The sequence below is a fragment of the Dermacentor andersoni genome, chromosome 2 (assembly GCF_023375885.2).
Source record: "Dermacentor andersoni chromosome 2, qqDerAnde1_hic_scaffold, whole genome shotgun sequence".
In the NCBI taxonomy this organism is placed as follows: Eukaryota; Metazoa; Arthropoda; class Arachnida; order Ixodida; family Ixodidae; genus Dermacentor; species Dermacentor andersoni.
The window spans coordinates 250744785-250752531 of record NC_092815.1 but is presented as its reverse complement, the minus strand read 5'-3'; the positions used below and the strand labels follow the sequence as shown (position 1 = coordinate 250752531).

At 45.4% G+C, this 7747-nt stretch overlaps 1 pseudogene; it reads left to right on the top strand.

Moving 5' to 3' along the window:
- The first annotated feature begins 231 nt into the window (after positions 1 to 231).
- On the top strand, positions 232 to 2786 carry LOC126539701 (uncharacterized; annotated as a pseudogene).
- The last annotated feature ends 4961 nt before the right edge of the window (positions 2787 to 7747 follow it).

The following is a 7747-nucleotide window of genomic DNA, read 5'->3' as shown; positions in this document are numbered from 1 at the left end:
CAGGGGTGTACATTGTCACCTCTGTTGTTTATGCTGTACCCACAAGGATTAGAGGCCAAAATACAGCAAAGCGGACTCGGCTTCAACCTATCATTGTTCAAACAAGGAAAATTGATTGAAGAGTCATTACCAGGACTGATGTATGCGGATGATATTGTATTAATGGCTGACAATACAGAAGATCTGCAGGGATTGATGGACACATGTGGTGCAGAATGAGGCAGATTAGGCTTGAAGTTTAGCAAAGAAAAACCAGCAGTCATGATTTTTAATGATAACATTTTCTGCGAGCATAAGTTACAGGAGGCCACGCTTGAGATAGTCGATAAGTACAAGTATCTTGGGATGTGGATAAATAATGGAATTGAGTATCTGACAGAGTACGAAAAATATGTAACGACTAAAGGTAACAGAAGTGCAGCGATTGTGAAGAGTAGGGCACATTGGAATTACAATAAGTACGAGGTAGTACGAGGGACATGGAAGGGCGTAATGGTTCCGGGCCTGACTTTTACCAATGCAGTTTTATGTATGAGAGCAGAGACCCGGGCACAGTTGGAAACTAGGCAACTTGGCGTGGGTAGGCTCGCTCTGGGAGCACATGGCAAGACACCAAATCTTTGGGTGCAGGGGGATCTGGGATGGTCTTCTTTCGAGGGCAGAGAGGCTAGTAGCAAGATAGCATTTGAGGAGTAATTGAGAAAAATGTCTAGAGGAATTTGAAATCGCACAAGTAACGCCGGAAGAAGTAAAGAAAGCCTTGGGAGCTATGCAAAGGGGGAAAGGAGCTGGGGAGGATCAGGTAACAGCAGATTTGTTGAAGGATGGTGGGCAGATTGTTCTAGAAAAACTGGCCACCCTGTATACGCAATGCCTCATGACTTCGAGCGTACCGGAATTTTGGAAAAACGCGAACATAATCCTAACCCATTAGAAAGGGGACGCCAAAGACTTGAAAAATTATAGACCGATCAGCATACTGTCCGTTGTCTACAAAGTATTTACTAAGGTAATTGCAGATAGAATCAGGAACACCTTAGACTTCCGTCAACCAAAGGACCAGGCAGGATTCCGTAAAGGCTACTCAACAATAGACCATATTAACACTATCAATCAGGTGATAGAGAAATGGGCGGAATATAACCAACCCTTATATATAGCTTTCATTGATTACGGGAAAGCGTTTGATTCAGTCGAAACCTCAGCAGTCATGGAGGCATTGCGGAATCGGGGTGTAGATGAGCCGTATGTAAAAATACTGAAAGATATCTATAGCGCCTCCACAGCCACCGTAGTCCTCCATAAAGAAAGCAACAAAATCCCAATAAAGAAAGGCGTCAGGCAGGGAGATACGATCTCTCCAATGCTATTCACAGCGTGTTTACAGGAGGTATTCAGAGACCTGGATTGGGAAGAATTAGGGGTAAGAGTTAATGGAGAATACCTTAGTAACTTGCGATTCGCTGATGGTATTGCCTTGCTTAGTAACTCAGGGTACCAACTGCAATGCATGCTCACTCACCTAGACAGGCAAAGCCGAAGGGTGGGTCTAAAAATTAATCTGCAGAAAACTAAAGTAATGTTTAACGGTCTTGGAAGAGAACAGCAGTTTATGACAGGTAGTGAGGCACTGGAAGTGGTAAGGGAATACATCTACTTAGGGCAGGTAGTGACTGCGGGTCCGGATCATGAGAGTGAAATAATCAGAAGAATAAGAATGGGCTGGGGTGCGTTTGGCAGGCATTCTCAGATCATGAACAGCAGGTTGCCATTATGCCTCAAGAGAAAAGTATATAACAGCTGTGTCTTACCAGTACTCACGTACGGGGCAGAAACCTGGAGGCTTACGAAAAGGGTTCTACTTAAATTGAGGACTATGCAACGAGCTATGGAAAGAAGAAGGATAGGCGTAACCTTAAGGGATAAGAAAAGAGCAGATTGAGTGAGGGAAGAAACGCGAATTAATGATATCTTAGTGGAAATCAAGATAAAGAAATGGGCATGGGCAGGACATGTAATGAGGAGGGATGATAACCGATGGTCATTAAGGGTTACGGACTGGATTCCAAGGGTAAGGGAAGCGTAGCAGAGGGCGGCAGAAAGTTAGGTGGGCGGATGAGATTAAGAAGTTTGCAGAGACAGCATGGCCACAATTAGTACATGACCGCGGTAGTTGGAGAAGGATGGGAGAGGCCTTTGCCCTGCAGTGGGCGTAACCAGGCTGATGATGATGATAATGATGAGAAAAATGGGGGAAATGTGGTCGTGCAGTTACTTATGCACGAGGAATGTTGACACAAGGTGGAAGAAACGAACTAGAAAATTGTCAAGCAAATAGTTGGGCCGCAGTTGGGGGACAGCTAAGGAATCATCGGTCAAGAAAAAGGTTAAGGAGACAGTGAGGGGTATGTGGAAAACAGAGATGCAGACCAAATCAGCATTAGAGACATACAGAACGTTTAAGCAAGAAATAGCCAAAGAAAATATTTACGATAACTCTATGGGAAGCTCATTGTTGTTTGAGGCCAGGACAGGTGTACTGCGGACTAAAACGCACCGAGCCTGATACCAGGAGATAGACTTGTTGTGCGGGGCGTGTGGAGAAGAGGAGGAAACGCCGGAACACCTGATACTTGCTTGTAAAAAACTTCACCCTGCAGTTCAACGTAACGAGGAACTATTCAAAGCTTTGGGTTTTAAGGACAGTGAAAGGAAAATAGACTGAACAGGTAAAAATAACTAAACTGAGGCTATCTGACTGGTGGCTAATATCAACGCAAATGTAAAGGAGTAAATACATAGGTGTGCATGCATATAGTACCATTCAAGGCTAGGTGGTACGTGCCGCCGCCGCCCGATTGAAAGTGTTGAGCCTCATTCATCCATCCATCCACGTCAAGTTGAGCGCTTTTACAGCGGATGACTGCGAGTTTCCTACACGTGTTGTCGCAGTTTTTTTAGTCTGCTTGCTAAGATTTTCGTCAACATTTGTGCGAATGGCGCACAATGAGCCGCCATTAAAGCCATTGTTTTGTGCCCGGATGCACGACTGGTTACAAGTCATGCAAGAACAAGTTTTCATTGTTCGGAGTCCCGAAGGAAGACGCCGTGTTTCAGAAGTGGCAAAGGAATATACCGAGAGCAGACAAGCCGCTTGAACGCAACGCAGCCGTCTGTGAGCTGCATTTCGATCAGCAGTTCATCTCACGACACTTTGAACACTCAATTGACGGCCAAACAGTGCTCTTGGACCGAAGCAAGCCACTTCTTCTGCCGGGCGCCCTACCGACGATACTTCCAAATGTACCAAAGTACCTCTCCAAGGCAGTTCCGAAGAAAAGAAAGCCTAAAGAGAGGCCAAGCTTGCATTCCCCATTGCCATCAAAAAGGCATCGAAAGGATGGGCCGCTGCAAACACCTTCGCAGAACGACCTTGATCACCTTGATCTACCTGTGTCTTCCGACGATGAAGATGCACATGACTATAAGAATGTCCGTCTTCCGTCCAGCCAGTGGGGAAAGCACATTCTCAGCGAAGAACCGTTAAAGGTGAATGATAGTGTGTGCTTAGCTGTGCCCAAGAACATGAGTGTTCTGCATGCACAAAAGCTGGTGGTTCTTACAGTCGTCGACACTGTGGTGAAATGCGAAGTGTTTGTGCTAGGGGTTCCGATCGCTCTGGAAACCCCAGGCGACCCAGCTTCTTTGCTGAAGGTTGTTGACGCCATCTGTGTTTGCGCAGGGGCCGGACTTTTGGAAGAGTTCCCGTTTGCGTCTTCGAATGCGAATTTAACAGTGTGGAATGACACCATCTACAAGTATTGCAAGGGAGTTTCAGGAACCGAAGAGAAATGCTGTATGGGGTGTAAGTATCTCAGAAAGCTTTTGATTAATCAAAGGTGCAGTAAAAGGAAACAAAAAGTAAGAACGAGCTTCGCCATGAAAATGAAGGCGAAAGCAGAAACGGTGCGTCGCCTCAGGACAACGGTGAAAACATTAGACCAAGTGATTTCCAAGCTGCAGCACGAAAATGAGGAGATTGAAGAATTTGCCGTCCTGAAGAGAATTGACATGCTCCTGCCCAAACAGAAGGCTGCTATCATGCAATGCTTTAAAGGTGGGAGACGAAATTCCCCAAAAGGTATGCGTTCTAGTCCAGATTGGCTACTCGAGTGCATCATCATGCACATGAAAAGTCCTCGCCTTTATGAACACGTCCGCAGGGAAAAAAAAATACTTGCTCTGCCCCAGTCGAAGCTACCTCAAGAAATACAAGAGGCAGTATGAGAGCAGCTTCGGGTTCATATGCACATGTGCTTTCAGGCATCATGAAGAAGACGAAAAAATTGAGTGACCTTGAACGCCACGGAGTGCTCATAATCGATGAAATGAAACTTTCCGAGAACTTGGGTGTTGCGGGAGGTGGAAAAATTTATGGTTTTGTAGACCGTGGTCCGTTTACACCCGAATCTGACAAAACAGTCCCTTGCGACCGCGGATTAGTGGTAATGTTTCAGCCGCTGTCAGGTTCGTGGCACCACATTCTCGGTGTGTTTGCCTCTAAGGGCAATGTCAAGGCGCCACTACTCTCCAAAATCGTCTTGGAAGCGGTGATGCTAACTGAGAATGGTGATGCTAACTGAGAGTGGACTATGTGACATGCGACGGAGCATCATGGAATGGTGCAATGTGACATCACTTCGGAATATCGGGTAAAGGAACAGCTACCAAGCTATCAAGCCATCAACATCCCACCACACTGATGATGACCGACGACTGCCTTTCCTGTCAGACTTTCCACACTTAGTGAAGTGTGTGAGAAACGGCTTTGTAAAAGCCGGTTACAAGACACCAGCAGGGCATGTGGACGTAAAGCCGGTAAAGATAGTTTATGAAATGGACAAATGTGCCACAACGCTCAAAGTTATGGCAAAGATAAGCGAAGTCCACCTGAACCCTAATGATTTTGAAAAAATGACCGTGAATTATGCCTTTCATCTTTTCAGCTCTGAAGTTCTGCGTGGTCTCTTCTTCTAAAGAGCTAAATTGACAAAGCCTTGGCACACCGGAAGCAGATAGAACATTTATTTGGATTTATGCAGAAGTTAATTGCCATCATGACATCGAGACTTCCATCCAGTGCCCTCAGACCGAATTCACCAGAAGAACAGGTGCTGAGTGATTCCCTACTTGACACCAACGAATGGGAAGCCAAAACAGGCCCCTCAAAATCAAGGTCTTTTGTCTTCAAGCACAGCAGAAGGTTTAAGAGTGACCCTGCAAGGAATGTTGGAGCTTTTAAGATACTTAACGGAACAAGTAGGTTACAAATGTTCGCTAACTTGCCGCCTGAGCCAGGATCCCATAGAGATGTTGTTTGGCATAATTCGCCAGTTTTCGGGATGTAATGATCATGTAACTCCAGCACAGTTCCTTACTGCTGTTAACTGTCTGAGCTTCAATAATTTAGCAAAAGCGGTAGACATAGGCAAGTGCTCAGGTGGCGAAATCGTGTCATTTGTCGGACCAGCTGAGGCAGCCAACCAAGTGGACAACTTGATTGGTGCAGGAAGAATTGACGAAGCCTCCAGCGTGCTTGAAACATCATCCTTGTGCACCGATCATCCTTATTCGGAGAAGCATATTGACGCAAGGCTAGCATTTTATTTGGCAGGCTATGTGGCCGGACGGAAAATACTAACATCGAGATGTCTAGACTGCTTTGAGCAGCTGCTGACATCGGTTGAGAATTCCGATGAAGCTCTCTCATCTTTCACCCAGTTTTGTGATAAAGGAGGGCTCCAGTATCCCTCAAGACAACTTTTTTCGTTCGTGGAAGCTTTGGAGGATAGCTTCACAACGTGGTTCAGTTGGAAGAAGGTTCAAAGAGAAAGCGTCACCCATATTTTGCATTGTATGCAACGCGTGCCTTCCATCGGTTGTGATGCCCACAGAGAAGCACTGTCAAGAATAATAGTGAAGTTCTTTATCTTGACACTACTTCACTTCTACATAAAGTCTTTGAACAAAGAAAGAATATCAACGCGACAAGAAAAGAAACATCTGAAGATGCGCCGCAGTTCAACATAATATAACATGACCAACATAACAATACGGATGTTCACTTCGCCTAATCTTAACTTGCTGAATAAAATTGATGAAAAATAAAAAGCGTGTGTGGCTCTCAGTTATTTTTGCTTTTCATAGACAGTGCTATGGTGCTTGTTTGTTAGGAATTAGTAGTCAACACCACCATGCCAGTAACTTTGAATCTCCAGTAATGCAGGTCATGTCGCAAGGTGAACCGATTAGCTAACTCAGACCTCACGGGTTAATGAGGAGCAAGATAGGCAGGAGGGCACGAAGGCAGTTACATTAAGGTCATTTTCGCAGTATTATTTAGGAGCTAATGCCGCGGTCGTGATAGATTACAGTTTCGGATATAGGTCAAACAAGGCGCCGTTCAACAGATCACCATCGCTTGTCGATTGAATAAACTCAGATCTCGGCACTAACACGCTTTGTGTTTAGTCTGGTAAACATGTGAAACTGCGCTCGCGTGGCCTCCGCTGGAGAATAAAGGGCACCAGACGCATGTACGGAATGGGCAGCTGTACATGCCTTTTGGACCGGCTTTCGCAACAGCGCAAAGCGAAGTGCAGAGGCCATGCGATCGTAGTTTCCTCAGATATGGTTTGCTTATGACTGCAGCTTAAGCTAAAGAAGGAGTGTAGAACACCAAGCTACCTCAGTGCAGCGGCTGGAATGGCACAGTGGCTACAGCAGACCGCCGCTGCCACCACCTCCGAGCGACGTGGATGGATGGAAAGTAGGAGCACGTCCCCTCTGAAACGGGGTGATGGCAGTTGCCACCGTGCTCAGCTTTTTATTTGTGTTTAACTGTGTTGTAACTTATTAAAATTCGCCGTTTTCTTTAAATACCTCTTCCTACACTTTAAGCCTTATGTCACCTCTCTGCTTTTGAGCCACCAATCCCCCAATCGCTTTTTGCTAATTTCCACCGCATATTTATTTATATGACTGTTGTTATCCCTGAACTCTAGGGCCTCAAAAAGCGTGACTGTGCCCGCATCGACATTGGGATGGATACCATCACATTTTAGCATGAGGTGTTCTATTGTTTCCACATTTCCACATTCCAGATTTACCACACACAGTACATGTCCTTTTTTTTGTTAAATTTCTTTTTATAGCTTCGCATTCTAAGACATCCTGACCTAGCTTCAAAGAGTAGGGCACGGCCTCTTGAGTTATCATAAAACGCTTCCTTCCTGATGTGCTGTTTCCAGTATCTATATAGTTCCACACTATGCTTCTTTTCCATTGAATTTATCCAATTTTTACCTTCCGAGTTTTTAACCTAGCTGTCGTTTAATACTCTGTCTTTCTCCGTCCTCGTGTCTGGCATACTTACTAGATATCTTCCTAGTTCTTTTCCGCCATTGTGAGTGAACGCTCTTCCTGTATCGGTATTTAAACACCTTAGCTGCCCACCTGTTATCGTCCAATTTCCTCAGATGTTTTTCGTATAGGATTTTACTCTGAGCTTCCCGTACTTCGAACGATGCCCAGCCCATATCCCCCTGTGATGCCTCGTTTGTTGTTTTCCCGTGGGCACCTAGTGCTAATCTTCCAACAGCTCTCTCATTTACTTCTAGTCTCTACTGAACTACTGCGCTTAAGCACAGGACCGCATTCCCGAAAGTAAGCCCCGGCACCATTATTC